The sequence below is a fragment of the Anopheles ziemanni genome, chromosome 2, assembly GCF_943734765.1.
Source record: "Anopheles ziemanni chromosome 2, idAnoZiCoDA_A2_x.2, whole genome shotgun sequence".
Lineage (NCBI taxonomy): Eukaryota > Metazoa > Arthropoda > Insecta > Diptera > Culicidae > Anopheles > Anopheles ziemanni.
In genome coordinates, this window is record NC_080705.1 from 62,975,281 (window position 1) to 62,999,297 (window position 24,017).

Consider the following 24,017-nt stretch of genomic DNA (forward strand, 5'->3'; position numbering starts at 1 on the left):
GCTCGACGTTGTTTTTTTTTTTTTCTCGAACAGCGCGGGGACCACGACAGTAAGATGAATTGGCAGTTTCGACAGTTTTGAAAAACATTGTCATCCGAAGGAAAGATACAAATGATTTGCGATTTTTCACCCGGGGGATGAAAAATATGGCAGGCAAGAAGCTTGACGAGTCTGCTGCGTGGGTTAATGAACCATCGGAAAGGATTTGTAATTGAATACGGCGTGGAGCGATAATGATTTTTGTTTAGTCAGATTAACCATCTTTTCGTTAATTGCGAAAAGCTTGTCAGAAAATCTTGTGAAAACTATTGTTCTTAAGCATTATTACTAAAAACATGGTTTACTTATTTACGCTGCCAGTGTTAGTATTATTTTTATTATTAACGGTGCAACTGTTTACGCTCTCTTTCTATCAACTTTATTTCTTCATCTAGTTCGGGTGAATTGGTTCATCTTTTACAACAAGTGACATTGAAAACATATTAAAAATATTATACATTCACAAATATAGAAATCTTCCAAAATTAAATGTCCTACTATTGATCAATTACTTCTTTGATAACCAGGAAGCACATATGTTTGTTATTAGTATGCAAAATAATACTTTTAGATGCAAGAAAGTATTATTTATTACTACCTACTACTGTTTCTTCTTCGCTTTTCCAAAGCTGTTGAATATTTTCTCTTCCAAAACGAGATAGTAACAAATTTCTTGTGATTTAAGCTAGTGATGTGATTCATTCTTCAATTCACTTTCACATAAGATACTTTCAGATGGATTCATGGATCTTTGGGGATTCGAATCTTCAAACGTTTATAAAGCCTTCAAAACATCAATGAATCTTCATGAATCGTTCATAGATCTTTCACGAATCCCCATTCATGAATCTCTTAAACGCAAAGAATCATTCAGATTCATGAATCTAAATCTGAATTACACAACTCTAATTTTTATGTTTGATTTTGAAAGTAGTTTTACTCTTTCGTGACTTCGTTTCAACTATCAACGGAATTTGATTAAAAATCTTGCTTTGATTCCGGTTCGGTATGTCTGCCGGCAGGAATATGACAGCAGCACACAATGCTGCCGGTTATCATTTTCGTCGGTGCCCATATCTCCACCGACACCGTGGACGACTTTGCCAGAATTGTTTTCATCCGTTTGGTGAAAGCCACAAACACGCCAACGGGGAGAAAGATAGCACGGAACACAGAACTCAAAAAATAAAAAAGGACAAGTAAAACCCGTGTACGCGAGCGGAACAGAAGCAGATGGAGGGCACAATTTCTCGTACCAAAATTAACGAATCCAGAGGGCCAAGCAAATACAGCGCAAAACTGTCAGCAAACTAACTATCTTCCACGGTTGTATGTTATATGCTTTTTGCACCCCCTCGGGCCCCTCGAAAGGGACGAGAGGGCGGAAACATTCATCCAACAGTGTGCAGTTAGTGCTACGATTGCCTCCAGCATTTCAACCGTGGCGTGCAAATGTGGAAGGGTGCAAGCTTCCCTTAAATTCTCTCGCTTTCTCTTTGTCAATGTATTTTTTTGTTTGTAGTATTTTATCTCTTGAGGATACCTAGCGAGACATGTCCTCATTTGTTTGTCGGTGTGAAGCGCATGGAAAACTGGCGACCAGCGCAGCTACAACAACAATATCTGCAATCTAAAAGCTGACCAACAAAAGAAACCTGGAACCGGGGCCGTGGAAAACCATTCCAACGTGAGCTTTTCGTGCGAAAGAATGCTTGCATGTGTTGGAAAATAAGTGCTCGACACTTCCACCAGCGGCAGTAAAGCAGGGAGGGCACGGCGTGGAAAGCATGTTAATATTTTACGCTTCTTGGCCCCTGCGGGTGTGTGAAAAGGTGGGACTAAAAGAACATCACTCGAGGGAAAACGATACGCCGCAATAACAAAAAAAAAAGACTCATAAAACAAACATATAAACTCGCCCTCTCTGTCTCTCTATCTCTTTGCGGATTTCTTTCCGGAGGACGACTTTCCGTCCGTCGTTTGATAACGATGCAAACCCCACGGCTTGCAGAAAGTAAAGAAGACTACATAAAGTGTGTTGCAAAGTAAAGAACATTTTCGTTGACATCTTTGATTGAAAAAGAATACCAGAGCGGCGTTCGGCAACGGTTGCCATGGTTTTCGATGAGCATGGCTGAGCTTTTGCATCCACCTGGCGGCGAACCCACTTAGAGCATTACAATTAGGCGGTGCATCGTAGCATGCAATTTATGCTCCCCTGGGTGTGCTGCAACAAGCTCCGTGCCACAGATCACACTCTCTTTGCTTATGGCGTTTGACCTGTTGGTTTTATAAAGGTGTATGTTGAAACAACATATTTTTTCGGATTTAGAAATACAAATCTTTTGTTTTAATAAAAGCTTATCAGTTATTAAGTTAATTTTATAAACAACTGGTAAATTGGTTCTTGCTGTTAAGGATTTGACAATGATTGATTCTTCATAGTTTATTTGTTAAAACTAAAGGTGATTGAGGTAAAATCTTGAAGTTAATAGGTAAAAATGCTTGTGTAACTGATATGGGTTATTTGTTTCTTTTAATGTAACCTTTCAAAACACTTTATGTTTTGAATTGAAAACTATATAAACTTAGCTACTAATCTTGCTGTCGATTCAGCATGGAAAAGAATAGTTTCCAACAGACGGAAAAGAATAACCTGTTCCGCTGTAAATTTCCCGCTCCTAACAAAGGCGTCAAATCGCAAAAGACCTCAAACTTTCCTTCAATTAAAGTCCCTCTCGTCGCTCCTCTCACTGATCTGCCTCCTGCCGGGCCCATTTCACCGCAGCACAACTCTTTCGCCTTCTAATGAGATCGTTATTGAGGAAAGGAATGAATGTGGCGATGATTAAACAACTTCCGGCAAGAACGAATGGAAGCTCGCGCTTCGACGAGTCCAGTGCCCCGGGGAACAATAGACCCGTCGAGGTTTGGGCGGTTTGTGATGAAAAAAGGAAACCAGCAGCCAAGATTATCACCGCCACTGGAATGCCAACCGGTCGGGGGAAGCAAGAATCGGTGAATGGAAAATCTTTTCATGTCGCGGAAAGTCTGGGACATTGGCGTTTCTTTTGCTCATGCCGTTCGCTTCGACTCGTTCGTTCTTGACTTCAAAAAGCTTACAGCATCTTTCTTTCAATTATCTCTTTCCCCTTTGCTTCTCCGCATTTGGGAAATATTTCTTTTTCGTCCTTAAACAATCGGTAGACTCCAGTGTTAGGAATACACTTACAGCGAACCATGGTCAGGGCAACCGTTTCCGGTTTTGGCGGAACTTTGTGCTAAAATATTCATTCGCCAGGGTCTCCTTTCCAGGAACAAGTCCACCTTCCTTGGCAGTGTTATGTGTGCCATCGTTAAAGCATCAACCAACTGCTCGGGGGAACGAAGATGAACCAAAAAATGTCGTGAAAAAAGAAGCCATACTAATAAAGGCCAAAGAAAACTCAAGATGTTCAAGAAGTAAGGTAGAAGAAAAATGACAAAACCGGTAACATCACTCCGTCTCCGATTGGTTGAATGGAAAACGAATATTTCCTAGCTTCAGTTCCGGAATGAATGAACTGCATCTAGTTTGGGGAGCATGAAAAGACGCCGAGCGTCGGTGAAAAACGTAAACGAAAACGTTGAGCATCTGTCACCAGCGATCCCGGGAAAAAGGGAGCCACGGGTGATGTGCCGATTTTTTTATGCGCTAGGGTGACGCGTCAATGTTTTTCCGCTCCTTTCCACGAGCGCAAGCGGAACCCAAAGGCTCGCCCAAAATAGGAGGAAGTTTTCGTGACTATTTAACGTCAGCGAACCGGAACCCTTGCGCTTGGAATCGCGCAAACATCTCCGGTGAACCGAACCGAACCCAGTGAACGGAGCAGACGTCCCGGGAAAAGGAGTGAAGCGCTTCCGGGGCGTCTACCCGACACGTATGAAAAGTCATCTTGTCGATCTTTTCTCCCCTCGCTATAGTCTGAAGCATATTTTTTGTGATCAAAACAGAAGAAGAAAGGGAAAATCCTGCTCGGATGGCTCAGATATTCGCCCCGTCACAATGACAACCGTTTCACCAATCAAAAGGGCGTCCGATTTGACGTTTGGTTTGACCCGAAGGAAATGCGTCTCTGGGTTTTAGATGCCTGCTAGCTTCCTGTTTCGGTTCCCAATAAGAAAGATACTTTATTTGGGGTTGAATTGATATTTATGCGACCAGCACAATTTGGCGCTTCCTGGATGCAAACAAGTAATTTTATCTCTGGACAGGGTTGAAATAAGGTAGGTTCATGACCCACCATCTGTGGGAAGAATGTTGGTAGGGGAATTCAATAATAATCTGCCCGTGAGAAGGGTCAACAGGGGATAATGGGTCCATGAGCTGAAATTATTGGACAGCAAACCACGAAAAAGTAATAAATTAGGTAATTTTGTATTTGAGAATTTTTCACTGAATCGTTAATGTATTTGGGAAATTTGAGACACCAACAGATATTTACTTATTTTCTAGGATTTTTGTAAAATAAGCAAGTTTATCAGATGACAAACACACAGAAAGTAAAATGAAAACATGTCATTTATTCACTGTGTCTGTCAAGTGAGCAACTATTCACTACAAATTTCACTTTTCCACTTCACCGAAAGGCTTTTAGTTCTTTTCACAGTAAAATTACATTTAACACTTTAAAACTCCAAATTTTGAATTGAATCATTTTCCTATTGAATAAGTTTGATATGTAATAAGCAATGTTGGCACGTTTCAGGGAAAATGTTCATTAGTTCACAACAAATCAGAAAGTTAAATTTAAAGAAGCAATTCTTATGCCTTGTTTAATATATCAAGATCAATGAAGTGGTCAAATGCTGATGTACAACTAAATTATTGACAGTTCTGTCATGACAACTAATTAAACTATTCCACCATTTTAAAAGCGTTCGTTTAATTTCAATCAAAACTGAACAAATTAAGCATTTCCATATTTTGTTCATCCTCACCTGATGAGTCAGAAAACTTAACGCGAGAAGTAAAATAATTAGATAGCAGTTTTAAAATTATCTCACAAAAGCAAGAAAAAGCTTCCTTTTCCGCCTTTTTGTTCCGATAGTTATCAGGCAAAAACGAAAAAGTCGCGCACTTCAACTTATCTATGCTCGAACGCAGCGAGAATTTTCAACTAGCTTCAACACGCGCCATTTGGCGAATAATTAATTCAGATTGTCTGTCTCTCGTCGGGTTACGGCAATTTTCACGGACAAAGAAAAAGTAAAAGCCGCTCCCTTTCACCAGCAGCAAGAAATTACGTTGGAATAGATGCTTTATTTTCTGGATATTGTATTTTATTTTAATTTTCCTATGGCTTCACCGGCACCGTGGAAAAGCGGAGAAACCAAATAATCTTTTTCCCATTCGCTTGGTTGTGTAGGAAAGCAAAGCCACGGACTCTTGGCTGTGCTTCACTTAGAGGTTTAAGGTTTTCTTTCATTCTTCGCCCCCAATGCTTCATCCACCCTTGCCCACACAATTACCCGCCCCCACCAGTAGCCACGTCCGTGGTCATGGATTGTTGTGGAAGTTCCCTTGTACGTTGCGGTGGAGGTGCTTTTTTCTGTTCCTGGCCCGTTTACTGAGGTCGAGCCCGAGCTCACGTCGTCGGCGGCATTTTAATTCCATTCCGCATGTCGGGCGAATCATGCCCGGCTCGAATTCATTACGAAGACGAAGGAAATCCGTTTTCGTTATCCGGCAGCGCAACGGCGTACGTCTCTTCCCGTGGGTTGCGAGTGAATTCCTTCTCTTACTGTCTCACTGTTCTACTCTTCGTATGTGTTTGTGGGTGTCCTTGGTGCCGTGTGGCAAGGCTACTGAATAATCCCATTTTATTTACCTCCCCCGTAGGGGAGGGCGGATGGCAGCGGTTGTGGGAGAAAACACAACTGCACCCACAATGTGGCGACCGCATTCGAGGGAAGGATAATGTTCTTTAAATACCGTTAAAACAAATTAAACACTGGGGCGCACTACAGACGCACACACAAGGACACACCAGCGGGTTTTTATCCATCGTTAACCAATGGATGCAACTTTTGCAAGGACCGATGCAAGGACGGCGAAACGATGCAATAAATTGCACTCCAGGATTGCAGCGTGCACCGTTTGCAAGTTGCTGGGACCAGAATATATCAGCATAAGAACCTGCCTTTGTTACAAGTAACGGGCGCTGCAGAGGGACCGTTCCTTCGATTCTTACTCGGAACCAATCGGCGAGCGACTGGTCTGGCTTTCTTTCCTGCCTCGTTTCCCACCCACTCACACACCCTCCTGCTGGCAATTAATTTTATGAATATTTTCATTTAATTAGATCCTCACCCATTCCAAGCTCTCCGAGCAGAACGACAAGCGGCGGCCGTTTTCCAAGGCCCGATCCGATAATTTAGCGATAGTGTTAGTGTACATACACATCGGTGTGTAGGGGTAGTAAGCAGTGAGATTGGTTGGTTCGGATGGCGCTAGCCGGGCGACGGCGGAGGCAGTAGTAATAGAAAAACCGACGCAAATTGGAAACGAATTTCCGCCATGCCGTAATTTTAATTGCCTTACAAAAACGTGCCCACCGCTGTGCAAGCTGCTTCCGGTTGGGATGGGAAGGAGCAGCGGAACGGATTCCCGACTCCTCGGGGATGGAATGCTCCCGCTCCTTCTGGGGGCGTCTGGGAATCGAACGCGGCGCGACGTTGCTGATGGGAATGTTCAACAGCGTCGCCAACGCGGAGGACGTAAGGGGCTACGGGTGACTAATTAGTGGTGAGTTCTGGGTGGCGATGCTGCTGAGGAAAACTATTACGCACACTATGGGTTTTGGGAGCTACTTAAGGTGGAGGCAAAATATCTGACAGCACTACATTAAGAAGGCAATTGGTTGTGGGATGGTTTGGTTTGATTTTGCAGATTCAATTATTGGATGTTTCGTTTCTCGACTTTTAAATTTATTTCTCGGAAAATGCAGGGTAAGAAACGAAAAATGGTAGCTTGGAAAATACGTTCACTAAGGGATAACGATGATTTTGCCAATTATTCAATTGACGATTGATTTACATGAAAAAAGAAGCAAATTTAAAAACCTGTCATACATTACTGCAGACACATATTTGAGCTTAAACTTTTTCTCTTTATTTACTCGAATATAAATTACGAAGAAAATGTTATTCCATTTCAATTTCAATAATTCGTGTTACGTAAATGATTTGCTTTAGACAAATCAACACTGAGTGCATGAGTAAACATTTAGCTAAATGAATTTTTCCTCACAGGAATGCCAAATATTCAAACATTTTCCAACAAATGATCCATATTGAATGTTCTAGGACCTTTGCAAACCTTCCAACCCGCCCCAGCGATGGCACGTGGTTTGCTGAAACGTTAGTAAATAAAAAAATACAGTAATAGGAATGTAATGGGTGTAGAAAATTCCAAAGGGAGAACGATTCCATCTAGACTCGACCCAAGCATCCAATACCGGTAATTACTGCATTAGGACTCATTCAAACATTAATGAAATTCGTGCCATTTGTGCTAGTGGCAGGGAGAGTGTGTTGGTGTGTGTGTGTTTGTGTGTTGGTGAGCACAGTACGAGCGTAAACGAACGCAGCCGGAAAATGGTTGGCACAAGACCGATCAAGTGTCAATGGCAGGCTTTCTTCGGCTGTCGGCGCGTGGGATCGTTTATTGGGGGGAGCAAATCTTCGTCTCATTCATTAATGTCATATCGTTAACGATGTTTCGTTGTGTTTCCGCCGCCACGAGCAGAAAGAAACATCGATTTTGTGCTGATTTCGAGGCGAATGTCATCAGGAACGCGCTGCGAGTTTCCGTTCGATCAGTTAATGGTGGGCGATATTTTTGGGAAAATATTTCGTGATACTCGGAAATGGTAACATTTTAATTGACGTTTTAACGATAAAAAATAGCAAATTAACAGTTTTATAAAAGATACTAAATACAATCAATATTATTGCATAATGATAAATTCCAACAGGAAACATTCATGCAACTTTGAACTTTGTGTGAAGCATGGCTCAAACAATTTTCCAACAATTAGCTTTTGAGACTGGTTCTTTTGATCGTAGATGGTTATTTGATAGAGTCCAATTTACTTTTCAATAGCCGTAAAGTGATGCAAGAAATGGTCATCATTATTAAGTGCCGTTCATTACTTCAAAATGTTCAGTCTGCCTCTCCGTTCTTTTTCGTGCAATCACATGTAAGTGCCGGTTTCATGGCAAAGAGCAAACCCTCCAGCAGGTTAACCTTTCTCCCGAGGGGCTATTCTACGCAAAAGGCGCACCTGATGTCAAATTCAATTTGGAAAAACGATTTTACTATCCACCCTCCTCTCCATCGGCAGGTGGATCAATTGACGGCTTCTGCATCACGGAAGGAACCTTTTTTTCTCGCCTTTTTTCCAGCCTTAACACACTTCTGGAACGGAATGGAGCAACAAAATGTCAACCTTTCACAGTTACAGCTTTTCGGGTTTGCAGCGCGGTTCGTCGGCATAAAACCTTCGTCATTCGTGGACGTTCGTAAGCGTTGGATCTTATTTTTATTTTGGTCCTCTCTACGTTTTTTGTGTGCTAGTTTAAACTTCCACGCGGAACCGAAGTATATTTCCCTCGCCCTGGCTCCGTCATTTACAAATGGCACACTTTCAGGGTATACGACCAGTAGTGGATGAAGTTTTCCATAAGTATCGAGCTGCCAGCGAAATGATATCGCATTTTTCCCTTTTTTTTACAACGCCCTCCCACTGCCGCCTTTTAGAACATGAAGCATGGCGCTCGGTCGTCAAACATTTCGGGCAATAAATTATGCACGTTTACACAAATGAGCGTGCGGCGTATTCGTATTCGTTTTTCTTCGCTCTCCCTATAGGGGAGGGTAGAATTTGGTGTTTTGCTTTGCGTTTCCATTTCCCGTCAATTTGCGATGAAACTTTGCTCGAGCGTTGGTTTTTCCTTTTTGGAAAGGGGCACAGGCACAGGGAAAGTATTTTGCGCAGTTTATGATGAGTGCTTTTTTCTCCGGGGCCGGGGTTTCATTTTTCTTTCCCCTCCAAGCTGCTTATGGCGTTTTCCGAGAAAGTTTCGCTCGCAACGAGCATATATTATCGGACTTGATATCTGGCAATCTACACAGGTGACAGGTAAGCGTGAAATAATGATAAAAATGTCAATTTTTAATGGTAACGGCAGTGGATGAAGTCGGTGTTGTAAGTTGTTGCTACTTTTCCAACATCTGTTTTTCGTGTTTACGATGAACAGAACGAATACGATGTCCTTTTTACCCATAGACTATGAATGTTGAAATAAAGTGGAGCATTTTTATGCGTTTAAAATGTGGTTTTAAATGTGGCTACCATTTAATAATTCAACAGATGGAGGCGCCTGGTAGTTTATGAGAAAAAAATTTAGAACAGCAAAACACACTGTAAATGCTTATCCTTTTTCTTATCATTTCCGTTCTCAAAATAATAAAGAAAAAATTGGGGATGATCCAAACCCTAATTTTGTCTTTTAACCCATCCAATTGAATATTAAACTCCAAGAAGCATATGCCTGAAACGATCATTTCACATCCTCCACATGCTTCGGATTTCATTCAGAACCACTTGTATGCCATCTTGAGCGTAGCATATGTCTCAGAAATAATCGCATCCCACGTCGCAAACTAAACAGAACATCAGCAAAAACCAACCCCTCCCCGGGGACCTCCATTCCATACCCGGGCAAGCCCCGTGACAAGTTTGAAACGGTGTGAATTTAGGGGAAACGACTAACCGAATTACCGATTTCTCATCGTGCGCCTTGGTTGCCACATTTCGGTTGTCTTGCCTCGCTGGTAAATATGGAATCAGGAGGAAGAAAAAAAAATGCTCAACTTTTTCCGCCTTCGTCCGACATCTCAGCATTGCTGCAATATGCTAATGGTTTTTGCGGCCTCGACTCAGCAGCGCAGCACAGCACAGCACAAGGCGCGTTGGCTACGTTGTCAGTGCCAATGACAGCACATATCCTCCAAAGCGAGGACGAAGCCGACGACTGCCGACGACGTTTGACAACGAGCCCAAGCGATTGCAGAACCACCGTTCTAGTGCCGTTCCGTTCCAACCATTTCCCAGGGTGGCCATTTTTTACTTTTGTTTTTCGTCAGAGGCCGCTTCTTTGAGCTTTTGCTGTTTGCGTGTGATTTTTTTTCGGTTTTTTTGTTGGCTCCTTTTCCTTTTTTGCCAGCGTCAACGGCAATAGAAGTGTTGGAAAAAAGGCCTCACACGTTTCCAGGCGAAACGGTCCATGGCATGCTTAGAACGATCGCCGGCAGAGACTATTTGTGCTAATATTTTCCAACCAAGGCTAGCTTCCGGCTGAAATAAAAAGCTGCCTTCATGTTGTTCTTTCCACAATGTTGCGCACTGTCCGACGTTCGTTTGTATCTTTTCGTGCACAATCGCTTCCCCTGGGCAGCGTCCACTGGACATTTTCACCCCCAACACACACATACAACCAACCGCCCGAGGCTCCGGTTTGAATTAACACAAAATAGTAGGAAAAAACAAACCCAAACGGCCTAAAAAGCCAACCTCTTCCGATGGAAGCATCAGCATTTAATTAATTTTCACACAATTTCCTCCGCCGGACTGAGGCCGACCGAGAGCCAATCATTGTCCGTTTGTGACAGTAATGGAGCGAAAGGATATTTTCTTCTGTCACATTGGCCACCGCGGCACAGAAAGATGGCGTTGAAATGTGTCACTTTTCGTCTCGTACGCTTTACGTTACCCCTCTTTTCCCTTCGATCCCGCGTTACGAAAGTGCACGGAAATTCCATTTTCCAGCGTGACAAGCTAACAAGCGGCCGCCAGTACCAGGAACGAGATTTTGCAACGATTTTCGATTAGAAGGCGGTCGTACCCGCCCGCTTCCGGTTGCCCTTGTCGCGCACAACGTCCCTCCGTGAGACCGAACGACGTCTCATTAGCCGTTTTCACTTTGGGTTTGTTTGCGCTTCCCTCCCCGTCCAGGCCATCCGGGCAAGCGAAACGTGAAAATGTAGTGGAAAATTGGAAACGGTACGTTCGTGAAGACCGCGGGTACCGAAAAACCACAACGGAATTAACTTCCTGCCCATTTCCCTTCCTTTCGGAAGCCCTCGGGCGCACGATTCGTGGCGAGATCGCGACACCGACTTGTGACTGTTCGTGTAATCTACTTACACACTCGAGGACAATGCTCACTCACAAGTATTCCGTTTGCTCCGCATTCTAACCGCAACATGTTTGTCGCCTTTTGAGCAAAAGTTGAATGTTCAAGAAACATTGTTTAATTAGCGAAGTGATCACTTTCATCAGTTCTGAAAAGAGTTCACATAACATTGAGATGGATTTAATCTTTTTTCATAATTTCAGTAGAGAAAACTGTGATGGCGCATGATAAATTCGATCGTTCTATTTGTTTCGAAATATGCCTTGGGTCATGGAGACGCCTGGTGTTTTGAACATATCAAATTACATGCTACATCTTGCCACTTTTTATGAAACACAACATATTTTCCACTTGTTCGTTTCAAAAGTAAATAATAAATATTCGTATTATCTAACCGACGAATCTAAAAATTTATCTTTTTATATAACATTGATGCAATTAATTTTACATTAATGATTTGTTTGGAGTTACTTAAGTATGTGATTCAATTTGTTCGCTTTTGTATTCCATCAAATCGCAATACTAATTATTTGTTCGCAAAGTAGGAAGTTTCAAGTATTTCATAACTAAATTTAATCAGTATTTGTGGTTATATTTGCTTTAAACTCACATTCAACCATGATCAAGATAGAAACACAATATACACCCATAGCACGAATCAGGGCCAAAATGGTCCAGCTAAATTTTATTTCTTCAAACGTGCTCGCTCGTAAGGCGTACCAGATTTGTTTTTACAAGTTCTCCGATGCAGGCAAAAAAAACCATCGACCGACCCATTTCGCGATAACAGTTAACCACAAAACGAAGACAAAACCAAACCTAACTTCAAGACACTGGTCGAGGCATGTGGAAAAATGTAAAGTGAAAGACACTGGACGACTCTCGGCGGAAGATTGATGTTGATTTTCTTCGCAGATCTTTTCGGATTGTGGTGCTTGCTTTCGCTCTGGTGAAAGCTTTAGGAAGTAAACGATACCTAGTATTTTTAGTGTGAGATAGCTTATAAGCTTACATATTTGACCTGTTTTTTGAGACACACTTGTTTTTCAAAGTAAGAAGCATGCATTTCAATTTAATCAAATTATTTTATTATTTTTTATTAGCTCAGAATAAACACTAAACTTGATGTGAACAGCAACCAAGTTTGCAGAGATTAATCAAATCAAACCGTGTTTTCGTATTTGCGAAACTTCCCCAAGTAAGTCCAGTGGTACATCAGAATCAACACTTCATCTGTGCACCGGAACTCTTCATGCATACGCGTTTCGATAACTGCATTAGCTGATTGTGTATTTTGCAAGGTCAAAGTTACTTCTTTTCAACTTTTCACTCTTCCAGCTCGTGACCGCTGGAGTGAGCTTGCGAACCTTTGCCCCGCATTTCGACACATTTATCTATTCACTCGTCTTTCGAGAGTCACACGGCCATTCAACTGCCAAAGCACACCCCAACGATCCCGACGACGGCTGCCCCACCGTAAAAGCGTCTTTTTATCGTGGATTTTATTTGCTGACAGCATCAAAATGCGAAGGGCTCCGACTGACACGTCGATCGCCGAAACCCCCCGCGTCTCGGAAGTGTCGGATTTCGCGCCCTTCTTCCTGCGCGCCCTGTGTTTGTACGTGTCTTATTCGTGCCATTTCTCACAGTGCCGGGTCCGTACTTATTCCCTTTGAATGCCTATTTTATTTCATTCCCTTCCCTTTTGCACTTAATCATGTGCGCGCACCGAGAACGTGTGTTCTTCTTGCTTCTGCACTTCTGCGTGTGGGGTGCCATCGCCCCATGGAAATGTAATGTTTTTTAACAGCAAAAACAAGTGTCGCACACGCCGTTCGTGTTCAAGGGAGCTTTCGGGGAGGGGGTCGGTGTCTACTTTATGGTGGCAAATAAACCAGGATGACTTTTTTTCCTATCACCCCTGAAATGATGCGCCCAGACGCGCCATCGGGAAAATTCTGTGCGACCGAAAATCACCGTTCGCAGTGATTGGAAAGTAAATGTATCGCATTTCGGAGATGAAAGACACTGCGAAGACACTTCTAGAGACGCTTTTTTTATTTCAAACAGTTCAAATCGACGTCTCAAAGATATTGGTGAAGAATTTTATTAATAATTTTAGGTCCACATGGTTTATTCTGAACGGATATGTTTTATTCAAAAGACTTCGTAGCAAACATGAGCCATTCCTCGTTTCGTTTTTGAGTGTCCCATTTCTTAGGCAACGTTGTCACTTGAAAAATAAAAATTCCACCCAAATTACTGATCATCAAAATAATTATTCCACCAACAGAAGATTCATGTTATCATCATCTTTCGGTTTTTACGACCACATCCCTCCCGAGTAGATGGCACACGCCCGATTTCCCCATGAACGGTAGTAACAAAAAAGAAAGCCTGGAAAAGATAAGGCAATAATCCCACACGCCTGACGGCTTCCGGTACCGGAAGAGCTTCAAGTGCTAAAATTTTGAAAAGCTCCGAATCGCCACGGAAGAAGATGGACCGACGTGCGTCCACCAACGGACCACGCCGCGCGTCGGGGGCGAATAAATATAAACCGCTCGCTTTGGGGCAGTGGAAAATAAGTCATCATGTTCCGGTGTCGTATTTTTCAAACCATCGAGCCAGCGAAGGCACCCACCAAGGGATTGTTGGTTTTCTGTTCTGTGCATTGTTCCCATGCCCGAGATCCTCGGTGCAAAGCTGGCCGAAGAAGTTTCTCAAATGCGGAAAGAAGTTTACTTCGTCGCTCGCTGGCGTCCGCTAGAACTTTCACAATAAAAGTCAATTCCAGCGGCCGAAAGTATCCGTGGCGCAATGGTGGCCTCATTTGGTGCGCCGAGGGAAAAATGGGCAGTTCGTTTTTTTTTGTACCGTTCGTTTTTCAGTTTTTCTTGTCCTGTTCCTTTTTTTCCCGGCTTCCTCATTCAAAACCTTTGTACATTTTTAGCTTCCCGACCAGCATCTTGACGCCACCGGCATCGCGTTACTCGTTGCATGGGCTTTTCCCTTCTCACGAGCCGGAGCGAAGAGAGGGTCGACGTTGGAGGGATTGTAAACTTTCCCTGGCTCGGGCATGAAACTAAATCGAAAGCTTGACGCCCGATGGAGGCGCCTGGTCGCTCGTATCGGGCGCGCTGCAGATGGCCATTTTGTATCATCCTCTGCTCTCGTCAACTCAACTCGGCATACCGCGTTGCATTGGACAAGTAAAGCCGGGTCGTTTTGTGACTATATGTGTGTGTGTGTGTGTGTTTGTGTGTGGAGGCAAGAGAGTGTTTCGAGTATCTTCTCGGCGAGCTGTTCTTCTCTTTTTATTATTTTATTCCAACACAGACTGTCCACTCCGTTTGGAGTTAGTGTTTAACTTCGCTTTTGTCGGCTTTGAGTTTATTTTATCCTTCGTTCGTCTCCACCACTCTCGTACGCTGTCTCTTCCTCATCCAAGGCTCAGAAGCAGCAGGCGCGGCAGCAGCAGCAGCAGCATCATGGCACCATTACAGATACCGGGCCACACTTTCACGATGCGATGCTTTTAAAAGTACGTAAACCATAATAAACACATAAAAAGGCATAATTTATGGTGAAATGTTATCATAAAAAATCGTTACACGTCGTCTCGGTCACCCTTGTGGAAGTATATAATATACATGTGTGTTGGTGGTAGTGCGCCGGAAAGAATCCATTCCACAACGGGAAGGGCACCAAAATGGGCGCTCGCAGTGGAGGGTTGACGAATGGAGAAGAAATATATATATATATTTACCACAAGCCACGATGGACGCTGGCGGAGTCATGGTAAAGTTTCGTGAGGCTCAAGCCCGGTCCGTTTGCTGGTCCGAGGGATGGCCTTGGTAGAGAACTGAGACGGACGCCGGCGTTCGGGGTTCAGTAAATCGTTCTGTGACCGCGTGGGGTTTGCCGGCTTTTTTGTTAACAGCAAAGGATGATTTTAAAGAAAACAGACCTTTATTTTTCTCTTTCATTCTGCCCTCCGTTCGATATCAGTGAAGAAATGACGTGCAAGGTTGATTCGATTAAAGCCAAAAATCGAATCTCATCCTCACGTACCGTAACATCGATTCGTGTTCAGATGCAATCTCCTGCAATTTGTTCTGTCTTTTATTAAGTATTTTCTTTTTTCTCAAAAAGTAAAATTAAAAATATGCCTTCTCCAAAACAGTTTGCTGTTTCTTAGAGACAAAATTATTAAGTTTAGATATAATTCCTTACACAACCCTTCGCTACAAGAAACAACCTAAGACGTCAGTTGAGAGAGACGTCATTTCAAACAGAAAAATAGTTGTAACGCCGTGTTTACGATAGCCATCATAATCCAAACGCTAATTAAACACTTACAAACCCGATCAGCATCATCCCGCCTAATGCTATCATTCAATAACAAGCGGCCTCATTTCGCTCCCCAAACCGTGTTGAAAAATCGATACAACCTTGAAAACACGCAATTAAACTATACAACACTACAACCGACTGAACAGGAGACGGTAATGGTAACCAGCAATGGGGCGACCCATTAGGTAGGAACCCCGTTATATAATCCGGCATCCATTCGATCGGCCCGTTACCAGCACCATTAACCCTAATGGAAGCCTATCAATCCACCGACGGGCTCGAATTCAAACTCCGGCCCTTGTCTTCATTCTTGTCGGCTAAGATTGACCCTCCCAGGCTCCGTGAAGGAGTTGAGCTGAATGTGTTTTGTGTACGCTTGTTACATTCTTAATCGTGGTTTCATGGTACGCTTTCGGATTCGCAGATTCATTATCATTGAAGCTGTGCTGGGGTCGTCGCGATCTGCACGAAAATTGGGAGTAAACACAAACACAGAACGATGCCCAACAATAAACCAGATGTAAGATAAGAACGAAATTGTGTTTTCCCATGAATGACAATAGCTGGTCGTTTTTCCGCCCGTTGTGCAATGCATTGGATAGCTTTTGGGACTATTTCCTAACATGTGGGATGGATGAAGCATTTTCTTAAATAAGTTACAATTTCAATATCTAAGCACACGGAAAGTATAGTACTTCAGATTCAATGTTTGTTTAAATTCTAATAAACATCTCAGCTCCACATATCGAACGACAAAAACATTCTTTAATGCTTTCACTTTTAGGATCTTTCGCGCCACCAGTCAAGATAATGTTTTTCATTTGGGTTTGCCTTCCTTCAGATGCTAATCCCCATCAACAACATTAAGCCGACGTTTTACATTACCCTACGCATTACGCGCAATCAAAATCTTACAGCTTTCGAAAGTTGCGAAGTGGTTTTTGTGAAATAATTAACGCATGGTGGGAGTGAAAGAAGTTTTTCGTGTCTTTTCAAGGGAGTTCAAAGTGACCCGGGTGCGACATTTTAATGCGTGGTTCTACTCCGTGGAATGTTTTAGATCGTACCGTGTTTTATTAAAGTGTATTTTCATTCCACATTCGTTTGTGACCTTTTTACCCGGTTTGGTATAATTTTTTAACTTGAATATCCCGGACAAACGAGTGGGGGGAGGGAAGGGGTCGGTGTGTTGTTGGCTGAACAAAAGAGCGCCCATGAAACGGTGATGGCATCTGCCCATTTGCTCACCTGCCGGTAGCGTTTGGTGGAAATAAATCTCATCCTCACTCTGTACTTTTCTTTGGCCCAACAAAGCGTCCCCGAAGGTGGCGAGAAGGCGAAATTGAACAAAAAGTGGCACGTTTTGCACATATATTCACATCATTGTCACGTCTCCTACGTGCTAGCGAGTGAAAATCTCCTCGCACATTTGGTTTGTTTTTTTGCGCCCCGGGCGTTCAAGAATATCATCCAGGTATTCTATTTTACAGCTAGAAACAAATGAGAACTAACCCGAGGGAGAGTTTCTCCCACCGGACCACCTTTCCATAAAAGGCTGGCTGATGAACAGCAATTACGATAATCGGACAGCTTTTGAATACGTGTGAAGGCCGTTCAACTTTATCCCGGAACTGGGTGCCCAGGGAACCGGTTTTTTTGTTTCACAACCACACATTTGCTGGCGATCAACGCAGAGGAAATGCAAACGTAACTGCATTATTGCATGGACGCGTTTCTTTAGAATTACAGTGACCGGCAGGAAAAAGTGCCCACTTTGAATTTTGTTGATTTTCGCTCAATATTTTTTTCTCAATCCAACTAAATATACTGCAAGTATTTTTAGTATATTGATTTACATATTTCATATAAGATCCACTAATGAGCAAGCGAAAACAAACATATTTTGATTTTGAGAAAAAAATAATTAAAAAAAGTATCTAAAAAAACAGTGACAAGGAAAAGTGCCCACTTTGAAATTTCGAGTTTTGCATAAAGTTTTGCATTGAGGGCTAACCAATTTATTGCGTTTTCATATTTTTCAGGTTTGTTAGCACTATTTCTGACATTTATAAACGTATGATCACGTGTTTAACTCATGTTTGGTTGTAAATATACAATTTTTTATATTTGGTTTAGGTATCTTATTAATTTGAGTGTTACAAGAAATTAAATAGCATAAAATATGTTTTATGGCATTTATCTACATTAAAGTAACTTATTCAAAGCACGAAATCCACAACGCAGCGGTAGGAAAATTCATAGTTACATTTTAAACGCACCGATCGGTGGAGGATCGCCCTCGTAGAGGAGACAAGCGCAAAACAGATGCGCGCATGGACGCTAAGATCATTCGTGAGGTCAAGAAAAATTCAAAAGTAACTGTCAGGGAGATCTTGGAAATACTTCAACCATCAGTTTTTGAAAGAATTATCCGTCGCCGGCTTGTTGCATACGAGTTCAAGAGCAGATTTGATAGGAGGCGCCCTTATATCAGCAAGGCCAATAAGGCCAAGCGTCTTAAGCTCGCTGAGGAACATGCTGCTGTGCCTCTAGACTACTGGATAACGGTTCTGTGGTCATAAGAATCAAAATTTGAACTTTTTAATCGAAGATGGCATGAACGTATACAGTGCAGATCGAAGGAGGCAATGCTGCAGGTTCGCCACATCCAGGGCACAGTATGCCATGAAGGAGGCAATATGGTGGTCTGGGGTTGTTTTTCGTCCAGTGGAGTAGGGAGCCTTGGGAACATTAACGGTGTTAAGATTACAGATTACAACATAAACATAAACATCCTGCAACAAAATCTGGAGATTTCACTGATCCTGACGGGCCTTGAAGAGAAGTTCGTTCTCCCGGCTGGGGCAAGTTTCACGCAGCCCGGCGGGGCCAAGTTCGACATACTGCCAAGAAGACGAAGTCTTTCTTCCCGTCTTGTCGGACAAAACTGTTGAAATGGTCTCCTCAGAGCCTGGAGATTAAGAATTTGTGGGCAGTTCTCGATGCCAGGGTGGACAAAACTGATGTATCGAATAAAAACGACAATTTTGAAGCTCTAATGCGCGCTTGAGAAGAATAAAGTCCCCAAAAACTAAAAATCCTAGTAGAAAGCATGCCAAAGCGCCTTCAGCAGGTTGTAAAAGCTAAAAGAGAACACATAAAATATCAAAATGCATTTATTATTTCTTATTTTTATGTATAATAATGAATAACTGAAGTGGGCACTTTTCCTTGTCACTGTTTTTTTAGATACTTTTTTTTATTATTTTTTTCTCAAAATCAAAATATGTTTGTTTTCGCTTACTCATTAGTGGATCTTATATGAAATATGTAGATCAATATACGAAAAATACTTGCAGTATATTTAGTTGGATTGAGAAAAAAATATTGAGCGAAAATCAACAAAATTTGAAGTGGGCACTTTTTCCTGCCGGTCACTGTATTTTGCCTCCTTTTTTATTGATGTTTGAAGAATAGCTTAATTAGAATTTAAAATAAAATATAAATGAACCTAAATACTTACACCCTGGTTTTTGTGCACACAATTTATTATGCGTGGTTAAATGTGCAATTATATCACCTGGGTTTTATCAACCGTTGAGGAAAAGCTCTTTCCCATTTAATTATTCCTTGAACTCACAAAGGTCCCTTTGTTAAAACGGCTTCTCCTTCAAAGTGAACTTTCCATCACTAATGAGAGCCACTCATAATACATATTTATAATGCGTACTAGAGAAGGGAATATTGTAGAATGCATATTCGAAAGCAATAAAAAGATCAAGTTAAGTTAGAAAGCAAACGCCAGCACACCAATTTAATGATCAGTCGTACCTTTACACGAGCTTTTGCGTCTCTATATCGATTGAACATCGAGCGTCCATTATTTATTGATCTCGTGTAACTATTTACTTTATTTACTAATTGTTTATTTAATACAGCGAAAAAACTTTTACTTGACAAAAATAATAAGTTAGAGCTGTTTGATTATTTGTCCAAACATACGAGTTCGTAAGTCATTTTACCAAACGAATTTTTACAACAAATATCTGGAAACCGCTTAAAGATAATTCACTGAGCAGCAGATAAGAGACCGGGTTATCCAATATATTACAGTTTATCTAAAACTGTAAAGTAAATATAGTAACCTTTATTGAACATGCGGTTTTTTTGTAGTTAATTGAATTTTTATATCCCTAGGAGACTTAGTAACAACAACAGATCAAAATCCTGTTTCAAAAGGACGATAGTAAACGTTCCACTAGCTTGATTCCAAACCAATTTGCAAACTAATTCATAAAGTTAAAGTTTGTCTCGTTCATATAAATTTCAACTTCTGTTGTAAGTAAGTAGTGTTCTGTTGTAAATTTATGATGAGCATTTGATCCAAGGCCAAGCACCGTGCTTCATCTTTACGTCAAACCGAAATAAATCAATTGATTGATACGATGTATTCAGGCTGCATTCGTTTGGTTCCTCTACTAATGGGAATGAGCATTTCGAAATCCAACTCCAGAAAATTGTTAAATTTGTATGATAGAGTTTGTTTCAAACTTTGAACGAACAGCGCTAAAGCTGAAAAACATTTCGCAAAGCATCGATTGATTTAAGCGCTGTTTGTGTTTCATACAAAACATTCTCCAAACTATACAACGTACAAATGCCTGTATTGGATGATGGTAAACAAGCCGTGAATGTAAAACCCTTCAACATTCGCTACTCAAATAAACCACTCAACTAATTAGTGCCAAGCATAAGTAGACAAGTGTCCCGATAAAGCGGTAGAATATTCGTTACGAGAAGTTATGGATACTCAGCGGACATAGTCATTGGGAGAATGCAGGGTTCGGTAAGGCATTGAAGAACATTGATTAATTTGGCGCCTAATCCTAGCGCACCACTTACACATTTTACACAACTACAACTTTCCCCGTACGCTTCCTGCAGTAAAAACTAAACTAAACCAAAACTTTCCCACTTCGTTTCTCAACGGAAAAGTCCGCTCGGCAAATGCAAACATAGCTGTTCATTCATCTCGTGAAAAAATGGAGTTCCCGAATAAGTCCATTCCAACCCCAGCGACAACCAACCATTGCCGGTGGAAAAAGCTAACCAAACAGAGTATAAACACGCACAAAAAAAATGTGTTACCCAACTTTGGCCACCCGTTCGCTAATGAAGTCGTCCCCTAATTAGGTAAAACTCTGCTTCAAAAAGTAATTCACGCTGTAGAACGAACCGGCAACCGAAGCCAACAAACTGAGGGCAGCGGAGGGGGATGGTAATGCGGTCGGCTAGGAAAAGTTTTGCAGCACAGCTCAGCAACATTGTCACTGTGGAAAGCCACTCGGTTTGGAGCTCGGTTTGTTTGCCGAACCGAAATGGAGTCATATTGACGTCCACTTAAATATCCACTCATCTTGAAACTTCCCGTAACTCCGTCACGCAAACCGACGAGGCTGTTGTGGAATTGCCTAACACAGGCAAGCCACAACAGGCAGAATCAATCTTCACGGCGTTACTGTCATCGGTTTAAAATGTACGTCTCATTAGACTCGCTTAAACCTACGAGAAGCTCCTTTACATAAGTGTACCTATTGCAACGCTTAACATCTGCTTAAGACACTTTACGATAATAAATATATGTCAAGTAAGAAGTTTATCTTAATTGTAGTCAACTCTTTTTTCTACTTACCCCCTTTAACGTGCACCTCTCTGCTTAAGATTGTACCGACTAAGTTTTTTAATTTACATCTGCAAGAAAAAGTTAGATAAGAACGAGATAATATTAAGGTATACTCCGAGTGGTGCAAAAGAAAGAGATAGGAAAATCAACAAAAGCACAGTAGAAGTAAAATAAGATAAATCAAACTAAAGGAAACACACACACAACAAACACTGAAGTGAGATGTAAAACTACACAAAAGTACAATCAGTTATCGGATCGGTAGGAATTTAATTAAAAACTTTTATGCTCCCGCGCCACTTTATGGTGAAGCTGCGGTCCAGTTGGGTTGCGGTGGAAATTTTTCCCTGGACACGCAAACGCCAACCGCAAATGGGTTTACCATGTACTTCTGCGGTTTGTCAAAGAAAACACTAACGATTGAGGTAGAAGTGGTGTGCTTTCCTGTAAAAATGGATCTCTATAATATTTCTTAAGCGCTTCTCTTGCGGCCAACGTTGATTGGTCGTGGAAAAGAATTATCTTTTTACTGATCGACGAGCCTTTCTTTTCATATTTAAATACAATCTCTCCGACACTAGCGGCATGGCAAGCATTCTTTACAAATTTCTTGTCAAGCCCACGCACAACAAAGAAAGGCTGCACAGAATTTCACAAAATTGTCTTCGTTTGGGACGAACGTTATCGAGAAGGAGTACACACCACACCGGGAGTGTAATTTATCGGGAAAATTTTAATTAAAATCTTTTCCAAAGAGGGAATAAATTCCTCCGCTCCGGAGAGTCTGAGTGCGCCTGTCCGAAGGAAAACTGGCAAAGCACGTACAAGATTTCCTTTTCCGTGCGGACGAAGCGAACGAGCATTCACCGGAAGCAGGAATGTTTCGAACAATATTGGATGATAAAAATAAACCAAATGGGCAGACTGGGCTTGTAACACGATGGGCGATAAATAATGAATAACGAGACGGACCGGGATAAGGATGGGCGACGGATCTAAGTCATGAGCGATCGCTTTGATAGGTTCCGTTTGTTAAGCGGACTTTCGGTGTGTCATCAAAACACTTAACCTCTTCAAATCTTGTGTACAATAATCTCATTCCGTTTCTTATACATATACCTAGTGTTTGCGGGAGTAATAACACATTGCATCACCTAATGTACGCATGTTATGGGAATTTTTATGGAAACCACAAACAACTGTTGGAAAAGCCCGAATCGTGCTCTCCATCGATTCCATTGTTCTCGGACGCTGCCCCCGGAAACGTGTTGTTCGTACGCGTACTATAAATCTGTACATTCCCTAAATCGGTGAGTTACGTTTAGAGGCTGAACAAGCAATAAAGGATGGCCGAGCTGCTGCATTTCGAGTGCGCGTTCCGTGGGGACAAAGGCAGCGATAAAGAAACGGCTGTGAATGATAGAAAATTGGACAGAGAAAATCTGCCATCATGTTTAGGTGTGGTTGTGTGCCTGTCGGAGTGGGTGGTAGTGTGTGTTCGATTTAATCTTCTTCTTGGAACAGTCACCCAAAAGCCTGGTAAGAAACAGACCCATCATAACGCCATCGCAAAGGAGCACAGGATGTAGTGGAAGTAAGCTTGGGATGAAAGGACTTTCAGTGCAAAAAATACAATACGGGATAGAAAAGAAACAGGAAAAGTACAGTGCGGCGATGATGGAAAAGTCCATCCTTGCTGAGGAGGATTGTCATTTTCAGGTTACACTCGGTCCGTTTGAAGAGGATTGCAATTTTTTGCTCCCCCACTCCATCGGCTCTCTTTTCTTTAAAGTATCACGCAGGGTTGCTGAAGATGGCGAAGCTAGACCAATTCCCAATGCCGATGACTTGAAGGTTTGTTAATGATCGCCCGTAGCATGCTACCCAACATTGTGACACACTTTAAAGTCGATCCGCGTGGGTTTCGCCATCAGTCGCAGCTCACTCGGTGCTCGTTTTGCAGCTGACATTTGCATATTGCGACCGTAAGAAGATAACGTAGCTCAAGAATCATTTATTGCACTGGACTGGGAAGAGGGGGGAAAATAATTGCTCTCGTTCCTTTGGCAAAGCAAAGACCTTGGAGTAAAAACGAGCAAAAACCAACATGGAAAGGTAAAAAAGACAAGATCAAACGTAAAAGTACACCAGAGAAGAAAAATAATACGGCCCAAGAGCAAGAAAGTAGAGGAGAAACATGAAATGACGGAGGGAGCAATGTGATATTGCACAAACAAACTTACCTATACACTGTGGAGTGAACTTCATGACGAAATTTGTCCGCAGAAAATGGATAAAAAATCAGACTTCCATTCGGCAGCGTGTAGACCAGCTCGTGGTTGGTGGTCGCTACCGACCATTCGACCTGCAAAATTGTTGAAGATAAAAAATTGAATGTCTTAAGCAGCTCTTTTCGATAATATAAGGTGAATTAGTAACTTAAGAAAAGAAATAATTTTATGAATAAAATGAATATTATTTATGATTGAACTAAGAAACACCTTTTCAAACACAAACAAGTTCATTTTAAATTACCCAAACTTGATAAATCCTCCTAGTTTTCATATAAAATTTTTATCATTTCATTGGAACTCCAAATAGGAAGAGAAAATAATCAAGTAACATCTACAATAAACACCTCATGATTCCGAAAAGAAGTTCATTATGCTGACTATGCTAAAACAAAGCCTTGTCGCAT

General features: G+C 41.8%; 1 protein-coding gene across 1 annotated transcript in view; it reads right to left on the reverse strand.

Annotated features, from left to right (window-relative positions):
* The window catches only part of LOC131294340 (cell adhesion molecule Dscam2), a 65,107-nt gene extending 41,462 nt beyond the window's left edge, over positions 1-23,645 (reverse strand). The window contains exons 1-2 of the mRNA XM_058322389.1: positions 23,563-23,645; positions 21,329-21,387 (exon numbers count right to left, since the gene is read on the reverse strand). The gene's annotated coding sequence lies outside the window, so the exon portion shown is untranslated. The remainder of the gene's footprint in view (positions 1-21,328; positions 21,388-23,562) is intronic.
* Between the last annotated feature and the right edge of the window lie 372 nt (positions 23,646-24,017).